Source organism: Thalassophryne amazonica, chromosome 16 (genome assembly GCF_902500255.1).
Source record: "Thalassophryne amazonica chromosome 16, fThaAma1.1, whole genome shotgun sequence".
Classification (NCBI taxonomy): Eukaryota; Metazoa; Chordata; class Actinopteri; order Batrachoidiformes; family Batrachoididae; genus Thalassophryne; species Thalassophryne amazonica.
Genome location: NC_047118.1, coordinates 87,701,059 through 87,716,038, shown reverse-complemented (window position 1 = coordinate 87,716,038; position 14,980 = coordinate 87,701,059). Strand labels below are relative to the sequence as shown.

At 42.8% G+C, this 14,980-nt stretch overlaps 1 protein-coding gene across 1 annotated transcript in view; it reads right to left on the bottom strand.

The window, feature by feature from the left end:
- LOC117528178 (AP-2 complex subunit alpha-1-like) overlaps positions 1–12,999 on the bottom strand; it is a 66,454-nt gene extending 53,455 nt beyond the window's left edge. The window contains exon 1 of the mRNA XM_034190773.1: positions 12,933–12,999. The gene's annotated coding sequence lies outside the window, so the exon portion shown is untranslated. The remainder of the gene's footprint in view (positions 1–12,932) is intronic.
- Positions 13,000–14,980: the final 1,981 nt, after the last annotated feature.

Here is a 14,980-nt window from a genome sequence, read left to right as displayed (position 1 = left end):
CTGACTCATGGTGGCACCTTTGTTTCAAAATAGTGTTGGCTGTTAATCTGTCTGCATCGAAATCCAGCTATTTAATTTATTTGCTGAAAATGACGGGTTGTTGTGCATTTGGAGGCACAAATAGACACAGCAAGGACTTCAAAATTTACAGATTCCCTTCAGATCTGAACAGAAGAAAAATTTGGGAAAATAAAGTCAGCGTGTGAAATGGAAGCGACTTCATCATCAAAGTTTTGAGAGGTAAATTTATTGTTCAGTCCCATGTACAGTAAAACGCACCTAAACCGTCATCGTATAAACCAGATATTCACAGTCACCAGACAAAAAAGTCCCAAAGTTTGTGTATTGTTTTCCATGTAATAAACACCGTATATAACGGACTTTTCGCTCATATTGGATAAAGTTTCCCGTCCAATCACAATGTCTCCATTAAAAACCCTCACATGTGGGATCAGGGTATTTCTGTGATTAAAAGCACAACTGTTTATTTTTTAACACCGTGCTCAGACTCGGACCTGTAGCCTGAGGCACACGTCAGGGTTCGGCAGGCTGCAGGTCGTGCACACTGTTTGCATTTTGATAAAATACATTTGGCAGAAAAAAAATTTCAGATGAAATTTTGACCCGGTCATTAAATGAGACGCACGTCCCGTTACAGGATTCCCCGTAGATGTTCAGCGCCTCCTGACTGTAACTAATCCTCTACATCCATCTCGCTCACATCGGATAAATGTCCCATCCGAATGCAGTGTATTTCCATTAAAACCCCTGAGCAGTCTGAATTAAAGTTCAGCTCTGACACTCGCCGATTTGTGGAAAGTGGGACCGGAGTCATTTCTGTGATGAAAACTCCGACCGTTTGTTTTTTCAAACCATGCGGGAACAGCCGAAAGACAAAGAAGTAGTTCAGACTGAGACTGCTGTTAACAGACTCACATTTTCTGCTTTCTATCCTTCCTTGGTCTGCCATCATATTATAACAGTTTTTACAGTGCGCACTCTGATCACAAATGGATCAGAAAAGTCCACAAATTTACAGCACAAAGTCGACAAAAGAGGAAAATGTAAAGTTTACCTTTGATTTGGAGGTTACGACTGTAGAAAGAAAAGCTTGTTTAGGGTCAAATTAGTCCAGAATAGAGTATAATCCAGAGACAGAGAACTTTGAAACTGTCACTCATGTCATTGTATGACACGGAGCTACAGAGCTGCAGAAGCATAAATCAGGCTTTAAATTAATTAAATAAATCATCATAAATTGTAAATGTGCTGAAATTCACTTCAGGTACCAAAATAACACTGCATGGAAAATTAAGCATAAAAGTGTTCTGCTGGTCAGTATTAAGTTAATTTTATGTTGGGTACACGTCTGGGCACCTATAACGTACCAAGTTACTTTGGATACCTAACACAGTTTCATAAATCAAGACAACTGGAAAGTCTGATTTAGGGAAAATCGTCCAAAATTGCACGTCACAATTGGTCACATCACATTTAATGCACACAACTGTCACTAAAATATATCTGTTGATTCAGAGACACTTTTGTTTCTATGGGCTGCACCGAATAACATACATAAAATCATAAGGCTGGCAATAATTTCTTCATGAGTATATTCATGTGTACAAGTCAATCATATATGTCACAGTTCAATGATTGAGAAAACCTGTAATTTTGAAACAGCTGTTTCAAGCTCCAAATGTATGTTTTTACTAATTCCATGCCGTCTTTTTTTTTTGCAGGATATTTACCGTTTACAGATATAACAATTTTTTTTGCCTCTATTTCGATACATTTCTCAGCGGCTACATTATGACTGTCACAGATGTGAATTCCGTAACATTTTGTCACGTCAGTCCTGATGTTTTTGTTCTAAAACAGGTTGTTGAGTTGTCAGTATCAACAGTGGTGCTGAACTCAACGGTATTTATGAATTTCAGTCTAAGCATGTTCGGTGGTGGTTCTCGATCTTCCACTAAATTCAATTATTGTACGTTCCATCCGTAGACCAAACAGTACCTTAGTGCTCACAGTCTCCTAACCTATTATCATTGATCACTAATATTAGTAAACAACTTTTATGCCTGCCATATCACTCCATCTCATGCTTTATCTATCCTGTTTTCTGATGTTTTTACTATTCTGCACTTCTCTATGTTTTCCAATAAAAATCCAATGTGGATCAAATGATATGCAACAAAGTTTAATGCATCAATTCAGTGTCAAGGTGACAAAAGCTTTTCTGTAGGCCATTTACACCTTACTTCAACATTGATGCATACTTATTCTTCCTCATGTCTCCACATAAACCAGTCTTGTACTGTTGTGTGTGATGTCATGTCCATAGACCAGTATATTTTACAATTATGTTCAATATTTTACCGCGTTTTTATGAAAAATGAAATTCCATTATGTTTTCCCTGCTTTTGCCAGTTACCTAGTTGTCTTGGCTACAAAATTAAGGTATTTCCATAAGGCTAACTCACAACTGATTTTGAGGGGTAGGTGGCCACCATTTTGGCACCCTAAGCAAATTCCAGCCCAAATTTATGTAAGTTTGATAGCTTAACTATTTTTATATTTACTTTGATAGCACCTGTACCTGGATGTGTTGCTGTATGTGGTTAAATGATTTTAAAAAATGTTGAAAACATAAAAGGTTCATTCAGGAGTTCAGCGCAGTTAGAACCAAAATGGCGCCATGTTCCGAGTTGACGCCACTCCCTCTAATCACACCGTCTGCTGTTTTTCAAACTGAGCTTTCTGGAAACACGAAGCCTTTCAACCATAAAATAAGCTTCCAAGATGGCGCCACGTGAAGGCGCCCTGGTATTCTGGTGCTCCCCGTTTTACGCCAGTTTTTTTAGTGCCTGCAGCTGAACTGGTTCACTTTTTGGCCAAAAAAGTGAGACGACGGCGGAGAGGAAAACGAGCTGGAGCTCTCGTGCGCCTCAGACGAAGGGGCACGCGCACGCCCCTACCTGGGATATTTCTCTCCAACGTCCGCTCACTCCACAACAAGATGGATGAGCTGGCACTGCTGATGAAGAAGAATAGAGATTTCTCCTCATCTTGTGTACTGTGCTTCACGGAGACGTGGTTAAATGCACAGACACCGGACTGCGCGCTCCAACTAGAGGGATTCCAACTCCTCCGCGCAGACAGAGACCGAGCACTCTCTGGTGGAAACACTAGAGGGGGAGGACTCTGCTTCTATATCAACAACGCCTGGTGCTCCGATGTGACTGTGATCTCCCAACACTGCTGTCCCTCTCTGGAATATCTCCTCATAAACTGCAGACCGTTCTACTCTCCACATGAGTTTAACTCTTTCATACTTTGCTCTGTGTATATTCCACCGAGCACGGACGTGCACGAGGCCAAGCGCGCGCTCGTGGATCAGATTACGAGCGTGGAGAGAGACTTTCCGGACTCTCTTGTTATAATTCTCGGTGATTTTAACAAAGGGAATCTCAGTCAGGAATTACCAAAATACAAACAGTTTGTTAAATGCCCGACCAGAGAAGGGAGCACGTTAGATCATTGTTACACAACAGTGAGCGGCGCCTACCGCGCGGTGGCCCGTGCAGCTTTGGGACTCTCAGATCACGTGATGGTCCACTTGATCCCCACGTACAGACAGAGACTTAAACTCTCTAAACCTGTTGTGAGGACGTCTAAAGTGTGGAGCAATGAAGCTGTAGAGGAGCTACGCGCGTGCTTGGCCACCACGGATTGGGATATGTTTGAGGCTTCAACAGACAGTCTAGATGACTACACAGACACTGTGACGTCATATTAATTTCTGTGAAGACAGCATCATCCCACAGCGTACCAGGGTGAGATACAACAACGACAAGCCCTGGTTCACACCTAAACTCCAGCAGCTCCGTCAGCAGAAAGAGGTGGCTTTCAGAGAAGGAGACAGAGACAGCTATAGAGGTGCAAAATACAGATTTAGCAAGGAGGTGGCAAAGGCTAAATCCATGTACAGTTCACGTCTGCAGCAAAGGTTCTCTGCCAACGACTCGGCCTCTGTGTGGAGGGGGTTGAAAGAGATCACCAACTACAAGCCCAAAGCACAACCTCAAGCTGGCCAACGACCTGAACGTCTTCTATTCACGCTTTGAAGACAAGGACTCACACCTCCCCACCCCCCACACAACTGGATATTCAAACACTCTGGACCTCCCCCCTCTCACCGCTGCCCTCCCCACTCCCCCTGTTGCCCTCTCGGTCCAAGAGGAGGACGTGAGGAGACATTTCAAAAGGCTGATTCCACGTAAGGCCCCGGGCCCAGACTGTCTCCTGACCGGAGTCAGTGTGTGAGGCTGGGAAAAAATGTCTCTAACACTCGGGCTCTCAGCACAGGATCTCCACAGGGCTGTGTCCTTTCCCCTCTGCTCTTCTCCCTATACACTAACTGCTGCACCTCCAGCCAGTTTGCGGACGACACCACCCTCATCAGACTCATTTTGGATGGGGATGAGTCTGCCTACAGGAGGGAGGTGGACCAGCTGGTGACCTGGTGCAGCAGCAACAATTTGGAGCTCAATGCACAGAAAACAGTGGAGATGATCGTGGACTTCAGGAAAGCCACAGCCCCCCCGCCCTTCCTCGCCCTCACCAACAGCCCCATCACCACTGTGGTCTGTCACCGCTTCCTCGGCACCACCATCAAACCCTAACCCTGACCTCAAGTGGGAGTCAACCATCAGCTCCCTCATCAAGAAGGACCAGCAGAGGATGTACTTCCTGCGGCAGCTGAAGAAGGCCAAGCTGCCTGTCCAGCTGATGGTGCAGTTCTACACGGCCATCATCGAGTCCATCCTCTGCTCCTCCATCACGGTGTGGTACGCCGGGGCCACAGCCAGGGACAGACACAGACTGCAGCGCATTGTGGCCTCTGCTGAGAAGGTGATCGGCTGTAGCTTTCCATCTCTCTACGACCTGCACGTCTCCAGGACTCTGGGTCGAGCAGGTCGGATCACAGCTGACCCTTCTCACCCTGCACACCGTCTGTTCAAACCACTCCCCTCGGACAGGAGGCTACGGTCCATCCGGACCAGAACCTCCCGCCATAAGAACAGTTTCTTCCCCTCTGCCGTTAGACTCATGAACACCTCATAACTCAGTCACCTTAAGCTTAACTCTGTCACTTTATCATTTTATCACGGGTCACTTTAGACAATGTACTTTGGTTTTTAATTGCACTCCTCCCACTGCACTGTTTTTTCTGTTTCTCTGTTGCACACAGCCTTTCATATTTCTTTTTTTTATCTTATATTTTATCTTATTTTGACACATATGTTATATTTTATCTTAGCATTTTATCTCTTCTTAATGTTGCACCATTGTACCGAAGCAAATTCCTAGTCTGTGAATCCTGTTCACTGGCAATGGCAATAAACTTCTGATTCTGAAACTGTAATTTTCTGAATATATCATCACATACGGGCACAGAAGGACCTCTGGATTATTTATGTAGGATTTTCATGGCAGGTTTTTTTTTTTTTTCTCTTCAGTTCAGAGCGCAGCAGAGATGCACAGAACCCGCTGACTCTGATCTCTGCTGTTTGCAATCTGATATGACGAAAATGAGAAATATATTTCTTATTCCTTTAATTATTGGTTTAAAATTGCAAAACTATGACTGTATAAACTTGAAATAAGATTGAATTGGTACATTTTTGGCAACATTCAGTTCATTTTGGGTGGCACAGCCAATTTGAACCCAAGAGCTGGGTGCCCGCCTGGCGCTGGTCACCACTGCTAGAACCCTGATATATATACTCAACAAAAATATAAACGCAACACTTTTGGTTTTGCTCCCATTTTGTATGAGATTAACTCAAAGATCTAAAACTTTTTCCACATACACAATATCACCATTTCCCTCAAATATTGTTCACAAACCAGACGAAATCTGTGATAGTGAGCACTTCTCCTTTGCTGAGATAATCCATCCCACCTCACAGGTGTGCCATACCAAGATGCTGATTAGACACCATGATTAGTGCACAGGTGTGCCTTAGACTGCCCACAACAAAAGGCCACTCTGAAAGGTGCAGTTTTGTTTTATTGGGGGGGGGATACCAGTCAGTATCTGGTGTGACCACCATTTGCCTCATGCAGTGCAACACATCTCCTTCGCATCATCCGTGAAGAGAACACCTCTCCAACGTGCCAAACGCCAGCGAATGTGAGCATTTGACCACTCAAGTCGGTTACGACGACGAACTGGAGTCAGGTCGAGATCCCGATGAGGACGACGAGCATGCAGATGAGCTTCCCTGAGACAGTTTCTGACAGTTTGTGCAGAAATTCTTTGGTTATGCAAACTGATTGTTCCAGCAGCTGTCCGATGGCTGGTCTCAGACGATCTTGGAGGTGAACATGCTGGATGTGGAGGTCCTGGGCTGGTGTGGTTACATGTGGTCTGCGGTTGTGAGGCTGGTTGGATGTACTGCCAAATTCTCTGAAACGCCTTTGGAGACGGCTTATGGTAGAGAAATGAACATTCAATACACAAGCAACAGCTCTGGTTGACATTCCTGCTGTCAGCATGCCAATTGCACGCTCCCTCAAATCTTGCGACATCTGTGGCATTGTGCTGTGTGATAAAACTGCACCTTTCAGAGTGGCCTTTTATTGTGGGCAGTCTAAGGCACACCTGTGCATTAATCATGGTGTCTAATCAGCATCTTGATATGGCACACCTGTGAGGTGAGATGGATTATCTCAGCAAAGGAGAAGTGCTCACTATCACAGATTTAGACTGGTTTGTGAACAATATTTGAGGGAAATGGTGATATTGTGTATGTAGAAAAAGTTTTAGATCTTTGAGTTCATCTCATACAAAATGGGAGCAAAACCAAAAGTGTTGCGTTTATATTTTTGTTGAGTGTATATATATATATATATATATATATATATATATATATATATATATATATATATATATACACACACACACACACACACACACACACACACACACACACACACACACACACACACACACAGAGAGTAGTGTTCAGAATAATAGTAGTGCTATGTGACTAAAAAGATTAATCCAGGTTTTGAGTATATGTCTTATTTTTACATGGGAACCAAGGTACCAGTAGATTCAGTAGATTCTCACAAATCCAACAAGACCAATCATTCATGATATGCACACTCCTAAAGCTATAAAATTGGGCTATTAGTAAAAAAAAGTAGAAAAGGGGGTGTTCACAATAATAGTAGTGTGGCATTCAGTCAGTGAGTTCAATTTTGTGGAACAAACAGGTGTGAATCAGGTGTCCCCTATTTAAGGATGAAGCCAGCACCTGTTGAACATGTTTTTCTCTTTGAAAGCCTGAGGAAAATTGGACGTTCAAGACATTGTTCAGAAGAACAGCGTAGTTGATTAAAAAGTTGATTGGAGAGGGGAAAACATACGCAGGTGCAAAAAATTATAGGCTGTTCATCTACAATGATCTCCAATGCTTTAAAATGGCCAAAAAAAAAAAAAAAAAAAACAGACGCATGGAAGAAAACGGAAAACAACCATCAAAATGGATAGAAGAATAACCAGAATGGCAAAGGCTCACCCATTGATCAGCTCCAGGATGATCAAAGACAGTCTGGAGTTACCTGTAAGTGCTGTGACAGTTAGAAGACGCCTGTGTGAAGCTAATTTATTTGCAAGAATTCCCTGCAAAGTCCCTCTGTTAAATAAAAGACGTGCAGAAGAGGTTACAATTTGCCAAAGAACACATCAACTGGCCTAAAGAGAAATGGAGGAATATTTTGTGGACTGATGAGAGTAAAATTGTTCTTTTTGGGTCCAAGGGCCGCAGACAGTTTGTGAGACGACCCCCAAACTCTGAATTCAAGCCACAGTTCACAGTGAAGACAGTGAAGCATGATGGTGCAAGCATCATGATATGGGCATGTTTCTCCTACTATGGTGTTGAGCCTATATATCGCATACCAGGTATCAGGGATCAGTTTGGATATGTCAAAATACTTGAAGAGGTCATGTTGCCTTATGCTGAAGAGGACATGCCCTTGAAATGGGTGTTTCAACAAGACAATGACCCCAAGCACACTAGTAAATCAGCAAAATCTTGGTTCCAAACCAACAAAATGAATGCCTCACAGATGTGAAGAAATCATGAAAAACTGTGGTTATACAACTAAATACTAGTTTAGTGATTCACAGGATTGCTAAAAAAGCAGTTTGAACATAATAGTTTTGAGTTTGTAGCGTCAACAGCAGATGCTACTATTATTGTGAACACCCCCTTTTTTACTTTTTTACTAATAGCCCAATTTCATAGCCTTAAGAGTAGAGCCCGACTGATATAAGCCCTTTTCAAAGTACTCACTATCAGCCGAAATTTTGCCGATAGAACGCCGATAATTTCTCATAAACAGAACAAAATCGGTAATCAGAATCGGGATCAGCACTTTATCGACACATTCCACTGTTAATGGAGATTTTGTAATGAAAGACGTGCGGAGGGAATCGCGCGTCGGGACGAAGCCGCAATGGCGCTGGACAAAAAACACCTCCGTGTTGGAAGCCATTCGTAACATTCAGACGGCATTCGGTGGCTTTTCAATCGAGTGAGTATCCGAGAAATTGTGTAACAGCTGGGCATGTTCCAACTTGTCCTATGAGACTTCCAACACGGACTTGCTTTTGTTCTCCGCCACTGCGGCTCCGTCCCGACGCGCGAATCCCTCCGCACGTCTTTCATTACAAAATCTCCTTTAACAGTGGAATGTGCAGATAAAGTGCTGATCCCTATCTCTTCTGAAACTTCTCTGCTGGTCACACGATGTCCTGGACCACCAGAACCTTCACTTTGGAAATGATCTGGTCGTTCAAGCCTGTCGACGGCCGCTCGGAGCGCGGCACGCCTTCCGCCGCTGTGGGCCATTTTTAATACGGTTGTAATGGTCCTTAATCCATGTGATGCTAATAGAATCTTCACCGAAAGCCATCTGAATTTTCCAAATGGTTTCCACCTGGCTGTCTGACACCGTTTCTGAAAAAGTTTTCATGGAGCAAAGCGGCAGTAGCTCAGGTGTTTGCTGAGAATGAAAATCCGCCGAGGGGGCTGGACCACTCCTCCCACAAAGCCTGCCCACAGGCGAATGACGCAACCGACACGCGAGAAAAAACTCACGCATGCGCACAAAGGTTCAAGCTTGTCTGATGCAAGCGCACATGATTTAAATCCATATAGTTTTTGAAAAAAATAAAAAGGTCAGATACTTTTCTAACAGACCTCATAAATATATATATATATATATATATATATATATATATATATATATATATATATATATATATATATATATACATCACTCATTAACCTATAATCTGAGACCAGGTCGTGGGGACAACAGCTCCAGTGGGGAACCCCAAACTTCCCTTTCCCGGGCCACATTAACCACCTCAGCCAGTGTGGAGATATAATCTCTTCACCAAGTCCTGGGTCTTCCCCGGGGTCTACTCCCAGCTGGACGTGCCTGTAACACCTCCCGAGGGAGGCACCCAGGGGGCATCCTTAGCAGATGCCCGAACCACCTCAGCTGACTCCTTTCAATGCAAAGGAGCAGCGGCTCTACTCAAAAGCCAAATAGTACTGTGGTACATATCACTTCATGGGAAAGTATTTATCAGTCATTTGAATTTTATGCACACAGTACCTCAAATGTGCGGACATTAAATGACATTTAAACATGGATGTAGCAGCCAGCAGATGTTCACGATGCAAAGACTTAGTGGTGAAATGTGTGCTGCACAGAGAAGGAAGCAACACTCCCTGAGTGTATGCTGTAATTTGAGCTTTTCCCACATTTACGGAGAGACAGTGGAGGCTGCCCACAGCACGGTGCATACAAGACAGCAGAAATGTCTTCTCAAAAACCGTGTTCAGAGGCGAAAAAGGCCTCTGAGCAAGAACATGCTCAGGGCAGAATCAAAGGTCTGGGTTTTCCTACGAGCTATTGGAGAGTTACTTCTCCTTAACGAGATGCCGCTGCTTCTGTGTAGCAGCCAGCAGCACTGAACTGACAGATGCCGCACTGAACTGACAGATGGTGCTTTGGTGCAGCAGCTAGTGGAACTAAATCCATGTATGATGGACATCCCCATAACCACATGTGAGATTCAATGTACGAATATAAAACGCACTAATCATAAAAGCACCAACAGTGTTACAACAACGGAATCAATGGTAATAATATACAAATAATGTTTACGAGTTCAATGGTACAAATATTTCACAGAATTAAATATTCACTCCATTGAGAGAATATAAAAACATTCATTATTTGTTTTATATAACAGCTAAAATAGATCCTTGTCATTTGATATTTTATTAATTTATAAACAGAAAAAAAGGATTTACATTTTGATGCTTCTCACTGGTGCTCAACAGTCCAACAAAAACTTTAAATAGGAGTCCAAAAATAATTCTGACAATGTAGTTCGTGATGCCGTGCACTGACTGTGTACTTCCCACAAAAAAATAAATAAATAATAGACTGAACTTCCCAACTCCAGCGAAAAATCACATCAGAAATTTGTACAGGTTTCAACTTAACTTCATCCTCTTAACAGCTCTTCATGCCTCCACACTGCTTATGGCGCAGTGGATTTGTTTTTGTGTGTGTTTTTGAAGAATTAGCACCGGCAATTAGTTCATTCACATTGTCATCCATCAGCAAAAACTCTGTTTAGCTAAACGCAGCCCCCACTAGTCTGTCTGTGGGTGGGGTTCGCAGCATGCAATGGTACAAAACGTATGGAACCAAATTGCACGGTAAATGAAACAAATAAACCATGTCACGTGACATACAAAGAGCCTTTCCAATGACAAGGATCCACTCAGCCATTATACAAACCCAGTTCCAATGAAGTTGGGATGTTGTGTGAAATGTAAATAAAAACAGAATACACTGATTTTCAAATCCTCTTCAACCTATATTCAGTTGAATACACCACAAAGACAAGATATTTAATGTTCAAACTGATAAACTTGTTTTTGTGCAAATATTTGCTCATTTTGAAATGGATGCCTCCAACATGTTTCATAAAAGTTGGGACGGGGCAACAAAAGACTGGGAAAGTTGACGAATGCTCAAAGAACACCTGTTTGGAATGTTACACAGGTGAACAGGTTAATTAGAAACAGGTGAATGTCATGATTGGATATAAAAGGAGCATCCCAAAAGGCTGAGCCGTTCACAAGCAAAGATGGGGCAAGGATCACCACTTTGTGAAAAACTGTGTGAAAAAATAGCCCAACAGTTTAAGAACAATGTTTCTCAACATTTAATTACAAGTAATTTAGGGATTCCATCATTTACAGTCCATAATATAATCAGAAGATTCAGAGAATCTGGAGAACTTTCTAGAAGTAAGCGGCAAGGCCGAAAACCAACACTGAATGCCCGTGACCTTCGATCCCTCAGACGGCACTGCATTAAATACTGACATCATTATATAAAGGATCTTACCACATGAGCTCAGGAACACTTCAGAAAACCATTGTCAGTTAACACAGTTTGTCGCTACATCTACAAGTGCAAGTTAAAACTTTAACATGCAAAGTGAAAGCCAAACATCAACAACATCCAGAAACGCCGCCATCTTCTCTGGGCCTGAGCTCATTTGAAATGGACAGACACAAAGTGGAAAAGTGTGCTGTGGTCTGATGAGTCCACATTTCAAATTGTTTTTGGAAATCATGGACGTCGTGTCCTCTGGACAAAAGAGGAAAAAGACCATCCAGATTGTTACCAGTGCAAAGTTCAAAAGCCAGCATCTGTGATGGTATGGGGGTGTGTTAGTGCCCATGACATGGACAACTTACACATCTGTGATGGCACCATCAATGCTGAAAGGTACATCCAGGTTTTGGAGCAACACATGCTGCCATCCAAGTAACGTCTTTTGCAGGGACGTCCCTGCTTATTTCAGCAAGACAATGCCAAGACACATTCTGCACATGTTACAACAGTGTGGCTTCGTAGTAAAAGAGTGCAGGTACTAGACTGGCCTGCCTGCAGTCCAGACCTGTCACCCATTGAAAATGTGCGGAGCATTATGAAGCGCAAAATACGACAACAGAAACCCTGAACTGTTGAACAACTGAAGTCGTACATCAAACAAGAATGGGAAAGAATTCCACCTACAAAGCTTCAACAATTAGCGTCCTCAGTTCCCAAACGCTTATTGAGTGTTGTTAGAAGGAAAGGTGATGTAACACAGTGGTAAACATACCACTGTCCCAGGTTTTTTGAAACGTGTTGCAGGCATCCATTTCAAAATGAGCAAATATTTGCACAAAAACAATAAAGTTTATCAGTTTGAACATTAAATATCTTGTCTTTGTGGTGTATTCAAATGACTATAGGTTGAAGAGGATTTGAAAATCATTGTATTCTGTTTTTATTTACATTTTACACAACGTCCCAACTTCATTGGAACTGGGGTTGTATAATTAAAATTAGTTACCCATTTAATAATAATAATAAAAAAAATAAAAAAAACTTACTCTAAAACTAGAGTCTAACTGACTGCAGTCACACGTCCAGGTGACTGTTATCGTGGGCCTAACCGTGCTGTTGGAAATTAACATAAATATGATCATCTGTGACTTGCTGACACACAAATTTAATATTTTACCTCAAATGATAAGCATTACTATCAATGGGTCAAGATGTGACGGTGAGTAAACCATCTCAGACAAAACTCACAGATGGACCTGGCGGATGAGAAACCTGTCCTGCATTTGTGTGAGTGCACCGGTTACAATCTCTTCACAGAGTAAAGTTCACAGATTCTCGTGAATTAAATGTTCTTCCATCTGATGATGCTCAAACATGAAGGTGTCATATTTGCATTTTTCCAAAAGAGCCCTTACTCAGAGTCAGAACCAGAACCCTCCACCAATAGGGAGTCAGAGGTCTCGGTGGGCTGTTCCAGATCTCTGTCAGTGTCCGATCAGAGGACAGGAAACACACACGCACACGCACACACGCGCACACACACACACACACACGCGCGCACGCACACAACAGAAGAAAGTGGAGAAAAGGAGGGAAGGAGAGAAAAAGACGAAAGACAGTCACAAATACACAGTAAGATAAAGACAACAGGAGACCTGTCAACTATGGAGAGAAGATCGAACACCACATCATGAAGCACCTACGTGTGTGAAGCAGGTGGAAGTCAGACTGATACGGTACAAATGGTTAAGAAGCAGACTTCCTCTCTGGAATGCTCCTTCAGAGCTGAAGCAGTCACTCCAGAGATTTGCATGGACTAGTGGATCTCTAATCGTCTCTGGAATCACAGAGGACCGTTTCATCTGCAGCTTTTTTCCCCTCTCTTTCCTGCACTTCATGAGGTGGAGAAAGCATATGGAACCACCTTAAAAGGTAACAGGGCAGCACAGTCTTGTTTGGGGGCAGGCGCTAAAGGGGGGAAAATATGACGCTCTACTTCCGGGGTACAAACCACGTCATTTTCAATGGGGTTTTGGGCAAATTACACACAAGCAAAGTGACAATGCGAAGAAAAAGTGACCATGCAGTGGGAAAGTGGACATGTGTTGTGGTTTGTTTATGATCCGGAGCACAAACGTGTCGAGGCGGTTTTGCAGGCAAGAGAACAGAGCTACTTTGGTTAGCTGTGTAGGCTAACACTTACTGACACGAGATCTCCCACCTATTCGCATTTTCTTCACTGGGAACCAGGAATGTCAATGACTGGACCACAGACCTGACAAAGGACTGATGGTCCAACAGGAAGAGGAAGATTATCCAGATGACAGGCTTTATAAAACAAGCTCTGACACGTTTCATGACGTGTCAGAGACATGACGAGCCGAGATAAGCACGAGTTTAAGTTTATCTCATCTCGTACGGAGATAACTGAAATTATTTCAACACACACCAACTGAACTGAAAGATAAGAAATCTGGAAGTGATGAAAACATGCTTTCATGAGAACGCAGAAGTGAAATCCAGGCAACAGGACCGAGTTGGGGGGGTGTCACTACACGTGGACAAGCTGGGCTGAGGTGGGACTGGAGCAGTCTCATGCAGACTAAGCTGGCATTCTGCAGAGATGCAGCGTGGCTGTGCCAGGCAGTCATGAGTGGGAGGGGGGCTGGGCCGAGGACAACAGTTCAAGTGACCTTTGACCCAGAAAGACTTTCCCAGCCTTTTGCCAAACTGTACATCTTGGACACTGAATGCAACCAGCTAAGAGCTGTTTGGGAAGACTGGCAAGGTGTTCCGTTACTCCACCTGCTATTAGATCCAAATTAGTCACCACAAACAAACTGAAAGTTAACTGATTTATTGTTTAATTTGTGAGCAGATTTTAACCCATGTAAAATAATGAACAAGTCCACAGTGATGTTTGAATGTAAACATTGTAATATGGTGTAACTCGCTTTGAGAAACCGTTGTATGGCAGCTGGGTTGCTGCAGTTTTTACCTGAGGCCAAAATATGGCCATCGCGTATTGCAAAGACTTTAAGTTCGTCTGTACGTCCATCTGTGCTCAGCATAAGTCCACTCCCATCATTACCAGGTCTTCAAAATCAAAGGGACCATTCTTGGGACACAGACCTTGGACCAGTTCAAAGACACCTAACCTTGACCTATTCTAAAGGTCAAAAGGTCAGATTCTGTTTTCTATTTTTATGCTCATATGGGGCAGATGAGCATTGCGCATATTTGCTCTTTAAAGGAAAATGCACTGATAAAATACAGCTGGAAAGATAGACTGTGCTATAAACAAACAATTGAAATCAATGAAAATAAGGAGCTCTTATAACTGAAATATCTGCCTTGAAAGTCGGCATTTAAGCAGAACTAGATGATTTCATAAATGCTGCCACTGACACAATTTTAACCAATCAGAAAAACCCCGGATCACTTGTGGCACTGCTGTGACGTA